The following is a 16,063-nucleotide window of genomic DNA, read 5'->3' as shown; positions in this document are numbered from 1 at the left end:
ACGAAGTTAGGGATCTTGAGATGAGGTCATCCCAGATTATCTGGGTGAACCTTAAATACAAAGACAAGCACCCTTATAAAAGACAGAAGAGGGAAGACACAGACACAGAGGAGAAGGATTTGTTAAGGTGGAGGCAGAGCCTGAAGCCACCAGAAGCTGCAAGACGCAATGAATGATTCTCTTCAAGGGCAGATGGAGGGAGGATGGCCCCGCTGACACCTTGATTTGCAACTGGATTCCAGAACTGTGAGAGAATAAACTTCTGTTGTCTTCGCCATCAAGTTTGTGGTAATTGGGTACGGCAGCCACGGGAAACTAACATAGATTTTTTCAATCACACTATTTTGTTCAGGAGCCAATGATAATTGTTTTCATCTGTTATCTGAGACTGACCCACAAAGTCTTGGGGACTCTGCCTATAGTCACACAAGAAAGAAAGATTTTAAGATCCTGATTATCTGAATTTGCTGACTTCTAACTTGCTGAACTTTTTTTTCCTTTTTAAACCTCTTTACTATTTCAAAGCCATGATTTTTTTCCTGAATAAATACACTTCTGGAGTTTATGTTGAAAATTTGCTTTCCACACAGTTGCATGAACTCTATTGGCTAATACAACACATGGATTTATGAGAAAAAAAAGACTTGGCTGATAAAGGATTTTCAGTATGCAGTCAAACTGTTCCAAATTAGGGACTTGGTTATATAAATAATGACATGTGCATACAATGAACACTGTGTGGTCATCAACCAATGATGTAGGTGTATATTGAGACAGAAGGAATTGAGGTCCTCCCTGGAATGTGCTGGAGAGATAAGGTAGTCTGTCTACAGTTAGGGACCTGGATTTTCTCCTGCTGAGGCTGCGGTTACTGGGTTTATGTTCTGCTGTATGGTTTGGATATGTGCGCTGAGGATGTTTTTAGAGCTGGGGAGAGGGAGGAGAGGGAGGGAAGGAACAGTATGGCTGCAGGATGGTTGCTGAGAGAGGAAGGTGGAGCGAGAGGTGAATGTCAGCTGCATGACAGGGGGAGGGGCAGTGGGGGAAACAGGTGAGCAAATGGGACTTGCAGGAAGCTTGACAATGGCTGGTGTGATGCACATTCTCCGCCACTGCCCCTCAAAAACTTTAGTTAAAATCTATCATTTACCAGTGTTTTGGGAGCGGGATTTTTAAAAAAAATTTTTATTGAGGTACAGTTGCTTTACAATGTTGTGTTAGTTTCTACTGTACCGCAAAGTGAATCAGCTATGCGTATACATCTATCCCCTCTTTTTCAGATTTCCTTCCCATTTAGGTCACCACAGAGCACTGAGTAGAGTTCCCTTTGCCATATAATCGGCTCTCATTAGTTATCTATTTTATACATAGTAGTGTATATATGTCAATCCCAATCTTCCAACTCATCCCACCTCCCCTTTCCCCCTTGGCGTCCATACGTTTGTTTTTGGTACCATTTCTGCAGATGTTTGCCATCTGCAGATGTTTACCATCCTGTGATCAATTTTACATTTTATCATTGCTCAAAACATGAATGCAGAAGGTCGTCTTTCTTGGAAGTCCAGATGTGAATGTGAATGTGTGTGTGTGTGTGTGTATATATGTGTGCATGTTTAAATAAAGGTGGGAGCATCTTGAACATGTTTATGAGCTGAGGGAAAGAGCCAAAAGAGAGGAAGAAACGGAACATATGCAGGAGAGAAAGCAGGGACCTAGAGGAGTTGGTGTGACATAAGTTGCAGAGATAAGTAGACACAGGATGAATGAATGAGAGGGTCTGAAAGAGGAGGCTCATAAAGATTGACACGGGTCTATACATAGCAGGACTGCTTGGGACCTATGATTTCTCACTTCTTTGAGAAGTTTGAATCAAGGCAGTTTTCTGGGAGCAAGGGGTGGAGGAAGCTTGATGAGCATACATAGGGTTTGGGGAATAGGCATTGAATTTCAGGAGCATGCCGCAGCTGCTTCATCTAAGAAATCCGGGGATGAAATTGAATAATTGCCAATTTCTCCAGCAACTCTGAAATTCAATGATGCGCCATTAAGGCTCGTTTTTCAATAGTTTCTCTTTTCGTGATTATTCATTCCCTCTTCTAGTTGGATGCTGTAACTACTTCATATTCAATCCACTCTGCGAAATAAAATTTTGTTACAACACTGTTTCCCTATGAAAATAATGAAAACAATCAAATAGCTTTTTAAATGTTTTAAAAATTGTACTCTACTGAGAGGATTTTTATTTATTGAGGCAAATTTCATTCAGTACCATCCATAAATACAGAATGATAAAGCTTCACAGCCCTTTCAGGTTTCAATTCAATCTGAGAAATATTTTTCAACTATCCAACCATGAGAGCTCAGGAGGAAATAATCAAACCTCTGGATTGAATTAAAGCCATTAAATAGCTCATACGACTTCCCTCATCATAAAAAATGAAATGTTTACTCAAGTACAAGTTATTTAAGCATACTTTCAGCCTCATAATTTAAAACCTCGTTTGAAATAACTGAGAAATTGCAGACAGTTATTTTGCTCTTACAAGTGGAGGTACTAAAAGTTCAGAATAAGCGGAAACTTGACAACTAATTCATTGTGGGGGGTGGGGGCAGTGGGCGGACATTTACCAAGGGTCAAGAATGGCTGATTGTTTCCAAGAGGCTTTCTGCACTGGCTGGTTTTTGTATAATTAATTTTATCTTATCTGCTTGAGCAAGACAAACATTAAAATTAAAAAGCTTAAATATAGCCCCCAAAACATATTTAAGCCATGGATTTCAATGGCTTTAACTACCAAACGATTGCCAAGTCAGTTGCTCATAATTTCTTCCTGTTTTCTAATGGAAGGGCTAATCAAAACTAAAACTAGAAAGCATTCATCAAGAGGAAGGAAGTGAAGCAGGGTTACCAGATCTCTGCTTTTTGTTACAGCAGCATCTTTTTATGGGTCTGTGATAACTAATCCAAGACTATTCACAATTGCCCTCCTAAATAACAAATTATTCTCTGATGTCTTGGCTATCACAAGCCAGTTTCTAAATTGTGAGGCGTAACGTCTTTGTAACAAGATTTTACCATTTTACCATTATTTCAATGCATACTGCTTCCTGCGGTACAATATGAAGGGTCGCCACTTTTCCTTTTGTTATTTCTAAGTTCACATGGCGTTCTCCTGGAAGAAGCACGAGCATCTCCATTGCTCAGGCCCAGACAGTCATCTACACCAAGTGTGACCAAGATGGCAGGCAAGATATTTGGAAAGGTATGGTAGCTGGGTCTGGAGGAGGCATTTGCAAGCGTCCACACTGTGGGGAAATCACAGGCCTTCTATACTCCTAATAATTTGAGCTCTCATTTTCCATGCTCGCTCCCTCCAAAAAATATCTAGTCAAGAACACACTCAAAGAGTGAGCAAAGGCATAATTTGGGGATATGAAGGAGCCCCACTGAAAAGAACAGCAGGAGGTTCATTTGGTGTGGGCACAGAGCAGGTTTGAGAGTGTGAGGGCTGGCAAATAAGATTAGGAAGAGAGGTTGGTGCAGTGAGGTACCACTTCACATCCACTAGGATGGCCACAGTCAAGAAGAGAACACCAAGTCTTGTTGGGGACCCCGGGTGATGGGGACCCTCATCCATTGCTGATGGGGTTGTAAAATGGTGCTGTCACTTTGGAAAAGAGTTCAAACTCACTCCACTCCTAAGGATTACCCAAGAGACAGAAATTCGCTTATTGGCTGCCTGGGGCTGGGAGTGGGAATGAGGGTTAATTGTAAAAGGAAGATGGCTGCACCACTCAGTAAGTTTACTAAACACCACTGAACTACTTCAAACAGGTGAATGGGTAAATTTCACAGTATGTAACTTGTATAATAACGTTCAAGTTTTGTTTAAAACAAAAAAAAAGAGGAAGGATTGGAAGCTCCAAAGCCAGGCTACCTGTATCCAGTTCGCAAGGCAATGGAAAATATGAACAATGGGCTATCACTGGACGCCTTTGCTCTTTTGTTCATTTCTTCTTGCTTTGGCCTTAGTCCATGCTGTTCCCTCTGCTGGGAATGCCCTCTATTCTGTCTAGCTAAACCTTCCTCAGCCAGGTGTTACCTGCATAGGGAAACCTCCTCCACAACTCCCACCCTTGCCTAGGTCTGGTCCCTCAGTCACATGTATTCTAGCTCCCCATCCTCCTCCCCAGCGCTTACCACCGACACTAATGAATTATTCGTGTCGTTACTTACTTCATGCTTGTCTTCCCCACTGGGTCGTAAGAGCCACTGAAGCAGTAATGATATGTTTTATTCACATAGCAATAGTAAGAGCTATGAATTAGGAGGCTGGGATTAACATACACACGCTACTATATATAAAATAGATAACCAATAAGGACCTACTGTATAGCACAGGGAACTCTACTCAATATTTTGTAATAACTTATAAGGGAAAAGAATTTTAAAAAGAATATATATATATAAGGACTTCCCTGGTGGTCCAGTGGCTAAGGCTCCCCACTCCCAATGCAGGGGGCCCGGGCTCAATCCCTGGTCAGGGAACTAGATCCTGCATGCTGCAACTAAGAGTTCGCATGCCACAACTAAAAGATCCTGCATGCTGCAACTAAGACCTGGTGCAGCCAAATAAATAAATAATATTTAAAAATAAATAATTTTTGAAAAGTATACACACACACACATACATATTGTGGATCACTTTGCTGTACACCTGAAACTAACACAACATTATAAATCAACTATACTTACATTTAAAAAATGAGAGCTATCCCTTGTGGTGCAGTGGTTAAGAATCCACCTGCCAATCAATGCAGGGGACACAGGTTCGATCCCTGGGCCAGGAAGATCCCACATGCTGCGAAGCAACTAAGCCTGTGCATTGCAATTACTGAGCCTGTGCTCTAGAGCCCTCGGGCCACAACTACTGAGCCCATGTGCTGCAGCTACTGAAGCCTGCATGCCTAGAGCCCATGCTCTGCAACAAGAGAAGCCCCCGCTCGCCACAACTAGAGAAAGCCCATGCTCAGCAACGAAGACCCAACACAACCAAAAATAAAACAAATAATCAAATAAATCTTTAAAAAAAAAGAGCTAAATATTTATTAAATGTATGAATAAATAGATTTATCAAACACTATAGAAAACTTAACCCTGAGATTACTTATTCGAACTGCATCACCTGGTTTTCAAGGATCTTCCTCTGAATGTCCTCCTTCCAGGTCCAAATCAAATGCTACTTTTTCCATCAAGCTTTCTATGAAGTCCCTTAGACTATATTTTTAATGAGCACATTGCATTTTCCTTAGTAGACTGTGATCTCCTTGAGGGTACAATACATGGTCAGGTTCATCTTTTTATATAATAAGTACTGAATGCATATCTGAGGAAGGAATTTATGAGTAATAAATATAATACATACACGCATTTGACAAATAGTGATCGGGCCCAGGTTTGTATGGTCTGTTTAATCTTTTGTATAGAGCAATGCTTCTCAGAACTTCCCATGCATACCAGTCACCTGGCAATCTTGTCGGGATGCAGATTCTGATGCAGTAGGTTTGGGGTGAGACCTAGGATGGTGCATTTCTAACAAACGCCCAGGTGATGGTGATACTGTGGTTGGCTGGCCACACTTTGAGAAGTAAGGCTTTGTAGCAGAGGTTTTCAACCTTGGCTTCACCTTGAACTTGCCTGGGAAGACGCCTCATGGAAACACTGATGCTTGGATCCCATCCTCAGAGATTCTCATTTTCTGGGTCTGGGCTACAGCTTTGCCATGAGGATTCTGAAAAACTTCCCAAGTGGTTGCTAGTCTTAGGAGAAGCTGGGTGAGAGATACACAGGCTGTTCTCTAGGCTATCTTTGCAACTTTTCCGTAAATATAAGATTATTTCAAAATAAAGTTTCTTTAAGGAATCTTCCCAAGAGATTTGAATGAGACACACTCATCTTGGGGATGGTGCGTGCTGGTTTAAGTTCAAAGGCCTGGGTGAGTGCCTGAGCTCTGTGTAAGTCCATTGAGTGGGGAATAAATGGTAAATGTATGCTGAGAAACAGTCTTATTCTTTAAAACCCTTTGAGTTATACCTTGGATTCAAAACACTTGGAGGGGAATCTTGCTGAACTGGATTTTCTAAGCCTTTTTTTTTTTTTTAATTTAATTTAATTTTATTTTTTTTTGGGGGGTACATCAGGCTCAATCATCTGTTTTTATACACATATCCCCGTATTCCCTCCCTTCCTTGACTCCCCCCCCTCGAGTCCCCACCACCCTCCCTGCCCCAGTCCTCTAAGGCATCTTCCATCCTCGAGTTGGACTCCCTTTGTTATACAACAACTTCCCACTGACTATTTTACAGTTGGTAGTATATATATGTCTGTGCTACTCTCTCGCTTCGTCTCAGCATCTAAGCCTTTTCTTAACGCAAGTGCCTGGATTGATTTTTTTGTGGCCCACTTTCCAATCTGTATGACTTTTTCAAGATTGAAGACCAACAAAGCTGTGTTCCAGGCTAAACAGCACGAGGGGATCAGCTGCCGTATGTGAGGCCACCCTAGATAACAGGAAAAAAAATGCTGCTCCAATTCCCCAGGAGCCAAAACAACCCATTTCTCCAAAACGGAATTAAATATAATAGGTACTGCTTTAACTTACTGGAATTTAACTGCAAATAGTAAAATTCTAATCCTTCCACATGGCGGTCTAGAAAATAGTTGAAGGAAAATAGAAATTAGAACATAAACACGATGCCCGGGGAAGGGGTGTGGCTTGGGAGTACACGTCTGGATTCTATCCTGGCTCTGAGCTGTCAGAACTTCCAAGAGGAATTTCAGAGTGGGGACCTTGCCCACTTTCTCAAAGAGTTGCAAAAAGCTGTTCTTGAGTCTTGCTAGTCCTATGCTCCTAAGAATTCTACTGTTTTAGATACAAAAAAGGAGACCAGCTTTGCAAAATTTCCCACCGGACCTCTTGAGAACTGTGGGTCTATGTTTCCAAGCCTTTCAAAACTGATGATGCTATTTTGTCAAACTGTGTTGGCAACATGTCTTCAGGAAGTTTAGTGATAAGGGGGTGGGTTGAAGAGAATTTGTATATTTGGAAGATCCAGAAGCTTCGGACTGCACTGTGGCGGGAACACATTTCACACAACTCTGCCTAGATTTGCTTAGGGATTTACAAGTGTTGCCTGGGCAACCAGTCCTTTGATTACTGGGCCCTGGAGTTCAGGGAACCACAGGTCAGCAATTTATTCCCCTTTGCAGTGGGTTTAGGGAGGTGGATGAGGTTGAAAGACAAACAATTCCATGCCCCCTCCACCTCTCAGCAACTTCTCTTTCACTGGAAATGCATTTTGCATTTCATCTTTAGCTTGATGTTTAAGGCTTAGCCAAACAAAACAACTAACTTTTCCCTGGTTTGGGGTCCAAGCTGCACTGTCACGTTCCCAGCTGTCCGCAGATACTGTTCCCCCGCCCACTCTTCCCTTTTCCCACTCTCCCACCTGTCAAGGAACCCGCCCAGGCCATGTTAGATGCGTAAGGCCAAACTGAAGTTTTGTGCTTTTGCCTCCTGTAGCTCTCAAGTGGAAATTACATCCCCCGAAAGGAAGCTGTGCCTGATACCAGAAAGCACTCTGTGGTCTGGACAGACAGCTGATTGGAGCAGGGAGGCCATGGATGAGAACTGTTCAAAACTGGCTTTGAGTGGTAGAGCATTCTGGGCAATGCGTTGGCAGTTTCTTCTTTTTTTTAATCAAAATTTTTTTTTATTTAAAAATATTTTTATTGGGGTATAGTTGTTTTACAATGTTGTGTTAGTTTCTACTGTACAGCAAAGTGAAGTAGAGTTCCCTGTGCTACACAGCAGGTTCTTTCTAGTTGTCTATTTCATACATATTAGTGAATATATGTCAGTTCCAATCTCCCAATTCACCCCACCCCCCAACCCCCACCACTTTCCCCCCTTGGTGTCCATATGTTTGTCCTCTACATCTGGGTCTCTCTTTCTGTTGGCAGTTTCTTATAAAGTTCAACAGACACTCACCATATGACCCAGTAGTCCCACTCCTGGGCATTTACCCTTAATGAGCGAGAACTTACGTTCACCCAAAAACCTCGACATGACTGTTTATACTAGCTTTCTTCGTAACAGCTAACAACCTGGAAACAACCGTCATGTCATTCAATATGTGAATAGTGCTCAGGCAAACCGTGCCACATCCTTCCCATGGAATACGACTCAGCTCTATAAAGAAATGAATGGCTGGTATCCACAGCAACTTGGGTGGATCTCAAAGGCATTGGGAGTGAAAGAAAACAGTCTCAAAAGGTTACTGACTGTATGATTCCATCAATAACATTCTCACAAAACCAGAACAATAGTGATGGAGAACACAGCAAAGGTTGCCATTGGCTGGGAGGAGGGTGTGACTATAAAAGGGCAGCGTAAAGGAATTTTCCCTGTATCCAGATTATGGTGGTGGTCATAGAAATCTCTGTGTTAAAATTCATAGAACTGGGCTTCCTAGGTGGCGCAGTGGTTTAGAATCCGCCTGACAATGCAGAGGTCACGGGTTCGATCCCAGCTCCAGGAAGATCCCACATGCCACGGAGCAACTAAGCCCGTGTGCCAAAATAAAAAAAAAAAAAAAAAAAAAAAATTCATAGAACTGCACATCAAATGGGAAAAATGAAAATTTTACCATATAGTAACTTTAAAAAGATAAAGTAAGCTGGGTTTGAATCCAGGCACTGCTCCCTTTTAGCTATTTGACCGTGGGTCAATTGTTTAATTTCGTTAAGCCGTGGTTTTACTCATTTCAGAAGGCAATGCTAATAATATCTTCTAGAGCTGATGTGGAGATTACCCAAGGTCACACGCGGGAAAGGGTCACATATAGAAGAGGCATTCAATAATATTTGTTTCCTTTCCTTCCTCTCTGAGGGGTGGGGCATCTGGTCCTGTGTTGGGGTTTTGGGGTGTTTTACGGCCCTTGATTTCCCTTAGCAACCAGAGAGGTGAGTCTGAAAAAAGCAAGACAGGGCAACTCAACCAGAGTAAATAAAAATTAAAAAGAGAAAAACTTTTCAAGGGTAAATCAAGGAAAAACTTTCTTCTTCTTCCTCTAATTTTTTTTTAACATTTCTTGGCAGTATTTTCAGATGAAAGGCCAATTTTAAAGTATCTACCCAGGCTTTAGACACGTCTTTATAGATGAGTGAGGGAAAACCACCCACTTCTTAAACCTTTGTGTTTTGTCATTAGGGTCCGGCCATCCCCAGAACAGATGGTACCTACTAGCACAGGCCACGTCCGCTGAGAGCAGGGAGGGGAGCACATGTTTGCTGATAACGATTTACATGGAGCCAACCGAGGGCCTGTCCTGCTGCTCTGAAATCCAGAAACCTGGCCATTTGAGGGGGCCTCATACTATCGGTGGCTCTTTTACTCATGCACTTTTATATTTAAACGTATACATATGAGAAACCCAGGGTGTTTAGTTAACCTCAAGACTAAGGAAAGGAACTACAGATGCAGAGAAAGAGTGTGTGTGTGTGTGTGTGTGTGTGTACTCAGCTGTCTGGATATTTTAAGGGGATACTAGAGGGCTAAGATATCTGGGATCTCCACATGCTCCAATTTGATGAATATCGTGGGTGGGTTTCTCCCCTGCGAAATTGCTTAGCATGTGGGGAGAGGTCTATGTCTCCCTTTATATGTTTTAAATCCGTGCTCCACTCAAATGCCTCTGCTCCCGTGGGAGGCACTGATGTTTAGGAAATGTGGAGGGCAGATGAGTGCGGGATGGGCTCGAGTGGCAAAACTCTAAAAGGATGCTCTGAATAACCCCAAGAGAATATATTACTAAAGTCTGTTACAGTCTCTTTATCATTGATCTCAAAGATCAAGGGCCTAACGTCTAAGGAAACCATCCAAAGCCTTTATGGTAATTGGGTTATTGTTAAAAACAACTTCACTGCCTGCATGCCTCCACCTGCCCTCCCCCTGCCCAAGAGAGGAGTATATTTCTCAGCCCCATTGATGCTGGGCCACGTGGCCTGCTTTGACCAATGGGATATTAGAAGACGTGATGCAAGCATAGGATTGAAATATATTTATGACTGCACAGCCCTCCTACATTTCCACCATCACCACAAGCACCTGCTCCTGCTGGCCCACTGATCCAAGGTGGATGAGGGTCATGTAGGGCACACCTGTACTCAGCCTATGGCTTCAGCCTTGAGCCTCTGCCTCCCAGCTGACCCACAGTAACATAAGGAAAATAGGCTATCAATGTTTTGAGCCACTGAAATTTGGACTGGATTGTCACACTGCATTATTGTGGCAACAGTTAACTGCTACAGCCTTATCTCAGTCTAAGTGTAACATAATGCACTGGATGGACAGAGGACCTTTATGCCAAACCTTATCCTCTTTTTTTTTTTTTTTTTTTTTTTTACAAGGCAGCCTTGCTGTGCCACTGCTTTCCTTTTCACCTTTCTCCTAAAGATGCAGTGGTCCTGTGTCAGTACACTGCTCTCTTCTTCCTCACCTACAACCTCTGCCTTGTCTAAGATGTGCAATGATCTCCAGTCTTGATGTGACAGTATCGTTATGAACCAAGTTATGAACTGTTCTTTTTGGAGGGTCTCTTTTATAGGATGAACTCAGGGTATTCCTTCAATCAAAATCACACTCTTCCTAACTCCCTGCAGAATGGAAAGGTAACAAAATCTTTGCCATAGCAATATTTGACATATCATTTTCTTTCTCCAGAAATAGTTTTAGGCAAACCTAGATTTCAGGAAAGCAATACTTTTCTCAAAGATATGAGTGGTATAATTATCCGGATGACAATGGATGACAAAAAGAGACTCATTACAATTTTCTTTATTACTTAAAGTTTCAGGCATTAAAATGATCCTTCTCACAGGCCAAGTTGAGCTCTTGGCTGCTGGTAAGATATGCAAATAACTGAGACATCTTTATCTTATAACAATGTCATTTCCACTCCTGTGCCTAGCACACGGTGGACATCCCACAAATGTTCACTGAACTCAATGTACAGCTTTCCTTTTCCCAGGAAAAGGGAGCCTCCTGAGCAGCAGAAAGAAACCCGAGTGCCTTCCTTCCGTGATTCTACCCGTGTCCAGCCACAGTCACTTCCCATCTCAATGGTATGTTCAGAAACATTTAGAAGTGACCAAAGTTGTGTGTATTATAGTCATTAACACTATTCACCAAAGAGTTCCAGCTTTCTACCTTCTAAGCACATGGAAGGCTTGCACTTCCTGGCCCCTGGTGGTTGGATGGGGCAGGGGGTCAAGGGGCTATGACCAGAAGTGATGTGTGTCACTTTCAGGCCAGAGCATTTAACTGCCAGGGTGAGGCTCTCCAGGGCTTTCCTTCCCTCTGTCATGGTGGTTAATGATATTCAAGATGGGGAGGCCCAGCCAGCTTCATCCTGATGTGGAGCTGACCCTGGATAAACCAGGATGGTCATGTGGTGCGAGTAGTAACTACACCTCTGTTGTTTACGAGCCACCAAGATACGGGGTGTTTGTTATCACAGCAGATCCTAGCCTAGCCTGACTGATTGAGCATCTGCCCAGATACTTTGCCATAATTTACCACATCTTCACAAACCATGTGGTGTAGGATGAAAACACAGTACTTTTCAAGGATCTCAAAGATGAAGGAAATCATCCAGGTGTCCAAGTTTTATCCAGATCTGCTGTGTGGCCAGCTGCTGCTTTGCCAACTCTTTCTGTGACCACCAAGCTGGAAAAATGGGCTAAGGTGACTTCTTTCTATAAATGGCTCCTAGAAGTAAACACCTTCAAGGATAGCTTATGACTGAAAAAATACTGCAGGATTCTTTGATTCCTCCACCCAAATCCTCTCTAATCCCCACAGAAAAACAGCACAGGGTGAATATACTGCCTGGGTATCTCAAATCCTAAACACCTGGTCCATTAGTCAATAACAAATACTTTTTCAGTATCCATTCTACTCCATTTTTGCTCTAGGGGATTGGGAAACTGAAGTAAGTAAGACAACAAAAAGTCCCTTTCCTCAAAAAGCGTTCATTCTACTGGAGGGTGACAAGGCAATAAACCTATATACATAAGCAAAAAAAAAAAAAAAAGTCAGGTACTGATACATCCTATGAAGAGGACAAAATAGCGTAAATATACAGATCAGGGTTGTCCAACTATGACCTGTGGGGCAAATTCAGCCTGCAGCCTCTTTTCATATGGCCCATGAGCTAAGAATTCCTTCCTACAATTTTAAATGATCGTGACAAATGAAAAGAAGACTATTTCATCATGCATGAAAATGATACCCAATTCAAATTTCGGTGTCCATGAAGTTTTAGTGGAACATAGTGACACTCTACATGATCTGCCCTGGCTACTTCTCCAACCTCAAACACTGCAGCTCTGGCCTCCAATCTCCCTACTCCAGCCACATTGGCCCCCCGGCTAATACCCAACACCTCCCTGCCCTCACCACGGCCACTGCACAAAGTTGCCTCTGTCTCCCTCACTTCATCCAGGGGTCCACACAAAGGAAACGGAATCTGAGAAGTCCCCCCACCCAGCCATCCCTCCTTGATTTTCTTCATGGCACTTTTCACCCCTGACATGTTCTAGATTTGTGTATTGCCTGCCTCTACCCACCACACTTGGAATATGAGTTCCATGAGAGTTGAAACACTGCCTTATTTCCTGCTGCATTCGACACAGTAGGTGCTCAATAAATAAACAAATGAATTGGCAGATATTGGAAAGTTCTAAGCAGGGGCAAGGAGAAACTTTAGGAGTAGGACTTCACAGTCAAGACTTTCATGATGCAGGGGGGCCTCAGAGTGTCTTTGCTTTGTAACATCCTAGTATCTTGGTAAAGACTATAAGAACTAGTGGTAAGACAGAGAGAAAACAGGACTTTCCACCATAAAAGCACCCTATAAAGAAACAGGGAGACTGGGATTGACATGTACACACTGCTATATTTAAAATAGATAACCAACAAGGACCTCCTGTATAGCACAGGGAACTCTGCTCAATATTATGTAACAACCTAAATGGGAAAAGAATTTGAAAAATAGATACATGTATATGTATAACTGAATCACTTTGCTGTACACCTGAAACTAACACAACATTGTTAATCACCTATACTCCAATATAAAATTAAAAATTAAAAAAAAAAAGAAATATCTCATCTCACCTCATCTCAACCACAGTCCCAACTGTAGATAGTTTGCCGCCCTCTCTGCTCATCTCAAGCGGTGGGAAAGAGCTGGGATTAGAAATGTGCTCAGAAACAATTTTATTGTCACTAGTGTCCCTCTTCCTCTAGTATCTCTAGATCACTGTGGTAATGATAAATGTGCCTGGGAGTTCCCGATCGTCCTACGTTACATTCTACACGGAAGCATCCGTGTGTCCGAATATTACATTTTCATTCCATAAACTGTCTTTATAAGCCTGTCCCAAGAGCAGTTCCTTAATGAAACTCGCCCAGCAGGCAGCTTTAATGTGATTTTTTTTCTGGTGCTTTTAGGGGTCTATACTAAAGGTTAATCCACAAGTCCAAATCATGTGTTTTGTTTTTTTGGCCATGCCGTGCAGCTTGTGGGATCTTAGTTCCTCGACCAGGGATTGAACATGGGCCATTGGCAGTGAAAGCGCAGAGCCCTAACCACTGGACCACCAGAGAATTCCCCAAATCAGGAGTTTTAAATTAAAAAATAAGTCATACAAGGAAGTACTATATTCAAGCTATAAGATACAGGGGATTTTACTATATGCTGAATAGTAATAAAAGGCTAAAGTGATATACAGGCTTCAATGACCAGTAATAATAGGCTAAGGTGATATAAAGGCTTCAACCACTAACTAGGATAGAAGAGATCTGTGTACAGAAGAATGTAATGCAACACGTTTACCTATAAGGTCATAAATGAAGAAGAAATTAATGGAAAACATTTCAAATGTATTTTGTGTCAAGGACGGTGCCTGATGGGAAAGTGGACACGAGCTCGTTGGGCCATCTGACTAGCAGCAAAGTCAGTGGACTTCGCTGTGCACAACCATAGGGAGGGCAGTGGGGGCAGCTCTGCTTCCTGGAGTTAAATACAGAAGGTGTATCTTAGTGCTTGTTATTCAATTCCCTTTAGAGACAGGAGAAGGCAAGTGACACAAACATTAAGAAGTCTTGTGAGCCATATGGCTTCTCATGAAACCTAGAGGAGTCCCACATGCCTGTGGATCTTGGACTTATTCTAGTCTTAGGCAAAGTTTGAACGACTCTGCCACTCAGCAATATTCTTCCATCAGTGAAGTTATGAAAGAGGGGGGTAAAAGGTAGTGTGGGGAAGAAGGAAACAAATTTCCTCAGAAAAGAGTTGGGAAAACCTACCAGGACCTGGAATTAATCCTTTGTCACTTCTATGGGTATCTCTGCATCAGTGATTTTGAAAAGATTTATGGCTGATGGCTTCCCCAGGGACTTAAGGGGGTGCCAAGATTCCTGGTGACAAGAAATGCTTACCAAATACACCAGCAATAGTGCTGGCCAGGAGGTTGATATGAACGACAGGACAGTGAGGTTACAGTTATTTATTTATCAAATGCCCAAAGTGTCTACACTACTGTACTCAGGGCTGTCACATACAGATGTGAGACCATGTGAATGGAGCATCCTAGAGTTATTCAGCGCACGTCCTGTGCAACTGTATATGACTATCCCAACATATATAAAAGCTGGAGAAAACAGACACAGAAATAAATCCCATATCTAGCTGGTTAATCTGATTATAATAGCTAAAAAGAGGCATTGGCTTAACCTTAATTCTAGAAGAAAACACATTCTGCTTAGATTGAAAAACTTAGCAGCTAAACAGTATGTACAGTAGATTTGAGGCGAGATTTTTCAACAGATTTATCTCAGTTCACAAATTCCAGGCACCACTGACCCCAAACAGCTGTCCTAAGTGCAAATGGCAAGACTAATGAAATCAGGATGCCTTACACTCAAATGGCATTGAACACGACTGTGTGGGGTACTGGTAGCCGTTTGCATGGTTACTGCAGAAAAAAATGTTCACAGACTTATATAACTGTACTAGAGGCAACGCTAGTCTAAGCTGAAAAAACAGGAGAGTGTTTAAGGCTAGAAAGTGAGGACTGTGGGGGAAGGGCAACCTAGGGATGGAATCGGCATTGCCATCCTTTTGGGAAAAGAGATGGTTAGAAGAGGGGAAGGTGATAGATAACTAATAATAACCTGTCGTATAGCACAGAGAATACTCAATACCTCGTAATGGCCTACATGAGAAAAGAATCTTAAAAAAAAATGAGTGGATATATGTATATGCATAACTGATTTACTTTGCTGTACACGGGAAACTAACACAACATTGTAAATCAACCATACTCCAATAAAAATTAAAAAAGAGGGGAAGGTGGAGAGAAGAACATGCTCATGGACGTACCACCGAGGAGGACCCTGGACACATCTTATAATAAATGAAACATTTTTATCTCAAAAAGCACCAGATACATTCATATCCCAGTGTCCAAACCATTACCACCTTGAATATGCTTTCATAGTAAATTCTGATTTAAACAAGAAGAACATTAAGAAACACATTTCTTCTTGGATTTTTCTCTTAGGTTATAAGCGAAAAGGAAAAGTATAATAACCAACATGATATACCTCCTTAGCCCTCATCACCACCCACTCACATCTACGCCCAAACTTCTGTTTAACTGTAGGCACACCTTTCCTTCACATCAGAAAGATTTAATTGAGCCGTGGGTTGGGTGGATTTAAGCTCAGTATATGGAACTTCCTTTTTTAAAGGAAATTCTTATATACATGAAAAAAATCCCTAATAGTATCACTAAGCATGTAGCACTGCATCTTCCATGTGTAAAGACATGCTTTCTATCACATGCAAATTCAACTGCTTTCCTCCAGTGCTCCGTTAAATAAACTGTTTAATAAAATTAATAAAACTGTGTTAGCAGTAAATCTGAAACTTT

The 16,063-nt window shown here is 42.0% G+C and overlaps 1 protein-coding gene across 1 annotated transcript in view; it reads right to left on the bottom strand.

Annotated features, from left to right (window-relative positions):
- The window catches only part of VEGFD (vascular endothelial growth factor D), a 38,190-nt gene that overhangs the window by 19,971 nt on the left and 2,156 nt on the right, over positions 1-16,063 (bottom strand). The gene's annotated exons all lie outside the window — the stretch shown is intronic.

Source organism: Hippopotamus amphibius, chromosome X (genome assembly GCF_030028045.1).
Source record: "Hippopotamus amphibius kiboko isolate mHipAmp2 chromosome X, mHipAmp2.hap2, whole genome shotgun sequence".
NCBI classification, from domain to species: domain Eukaryota; kingdom Metazoa; phylum Chordata; class Mammalia; order Artiodactyla; family Hippopotamidae; genus Hippopotamus; species Hippopotamus amphibius.
Note: the sequence above shows the minus strand (reverse complement) of the source record. Positions and strands in the feature narration are given on the sequence as shown.